The sequence below is a fragment of the Colobus angolensis genome, unplaced genomic scaffold (genome assembly GCF_000951035.1).
Source record: "Colobus angolensis palliatus isolate OR3802 unplaced genomic scaffold, Cang.pa_1.0 Scaffold565, whole genome shotgun sequence".
Taxonomy (NCBI): domain Eukaryota; kingdom Metazoa; phylum Chordata; class Mammalia; order Primates; family Cercopithecidae; genus Colobus; species Colobus angolensis.
The window spans coordinates 186,324-188,262 of NW_012119210.1; positions in this window are offsets into that span (position 1 = coordinate 186,324).

Below are 1,939 nucleotides of genomic sequence, written 5' to 3' on the forward strand. Positions count from 1 at the left end.
GCTGCTTAACCTATGAAAGTGCTTAGTGTGGGATGAATGACCGTCACAATAATGATCATTATTAATTGATGGTGGCACCTGGGTCCCTAAATGGTGCCACCTGCCTGGTCTGTGATGGGGTTCTAGGCAGCAGTGCTGAAGGGAGGATGGAGGAGGCATTTCTGGGCACAAGGAGACCTCTGTCCATGGACAAAGCTGAGACAACTGACCTGAACCTAAGATTCAAGTGCCTGAACTGAGTCCTAGGATTCCTGGGGCTTAGGGCCAGGGCACCTAGAACTGCCTCTTCCTGCCAAGGCCTTGGGGAGGATCTGCATCTCCAGTCAGCCCAAATCCTGCAGAGCTGGTCGAGTGTCTCTGTATCACCATTCCTCACCCAGGTATAGAGGCAGGATACGCTCTTTGATGTAAGATTTAGAGCTCAGGAAGTGAAATCTTGCCAGACTCATCTTCTGAGCCCCGGTCAGATGCTCTGCCTCCTGGAAGCCTTCCAGGCTGAGTTAGTTGTTCATTCTGGGTTCCCACAGATTTTGGATAAACCTTGGTCTCTGGTTGTGTCTCAGCATCTTTAAGCCCTGAGTGTGGCAAGTCTGCATATGTACTCTGGCTTTGTCTGCTCTGATAGCTGGGTGACCTTGGGCAGGTGACGTTACCTCTCCGAGCTTTGGTTTCTTTACCAGGAGGGTAGAATAATAGAGGTGCTTGATGCATCAGCTGTGAGACTTAAATGAAATGCAGCAGGTGGAGCAATTAGCCCTCTTGCACCCCAGCCCACCTGCATCTCCCTGTCCCTCATTCAGCCTTAGAGCCTGTTCTGGGCTCCCTGCAGGCTTCTGTGGTTGCTGTGTCCTTGGCCCAAGGATACCTAGAATCTTTCTGTGCCCTTGGATGAAAGAGCTGCTTGCTTGTTGGGGTCCAGAGAGAGGTGAGGACCGGCCAGGGCTGTCCAGTGGGGGCAGAGGGCCAGGGCAACACCTGCAGGGTACCAGGGTGTGCCACCTGCTATCCCCAGGAAGCAAACTCATGAATATTCACACCACTGGATGGGAGGGAGCCAGCCAGCTTGCTGCTGGGTGTCATTGGAGCATTCCTGTCTCCCAGTGACCGCAGAGACAGCCTGGGAGTTGGACGTGGCTCAGGCAGTGAGTGGAAAGGGGCAGCCAGCCACAGCCCGAGGTGAGTGTGTCTCTTATTCTCCGCCACAGGGGTCACAGGGAAAGTAGGATACCCGGATACCTGCCTGGTGGTGACGCTCTAAGCCAGAAGGTTTACCATCCCAGGATGGGTTTCCCTGTGTGCATGATGTAGGGGAATAAGCCCTGTTTCTCCTTCGTTCCCTGGAGGGTGTCAGTTCAGCTAAACAGGAGGATGGTGGGGCCTGGCCTGCTGCCAGTTCTCTGCACTGATGCAGGTCAATGCGACGGGCATAATCTAGAAGGGCAGGAATAGATGGGGTGGGCTGGTGATGGGGGGACTGTCCCTCCTGAGTGCCTGTGGTTGTCACTATTATGGGTGGAGGAGGTGGGAGACCCAGGTTCTAGTCCCGTCTCTGCTGCTGCTGTGCTGTGTAACCCTGAAGGTGGCCTTGCCCTCTCTGAGGTTCAGCCTCCCTGCCTCTTTGTCTCTGGCCTTGAGGCTAGGAGGCTCTGGCTGCATTGAGATCATCCCTGGACTTGGGACCCTCAGCTTCCTGCAAGCCTCCATTGTGGGTCAGTGGGCACACACTTTGGTGGGGCTGTGGCTGGGACCCTGGGAACGTATCGATGATGATGATGACAATGATGGCAGGCCCCGCTCAGTGACTGTCTGCTCTGCACCAGCCCCGGGCTGGGTGCTTTCCTTGTGGAATGTCGAGGATCTGCACAGCACCCTGTGATAGAGGGTCAGCTGGTACAGGTTGAGTATCCCTTATCTGAAATGCTTGGGACCAGAAGTGTTT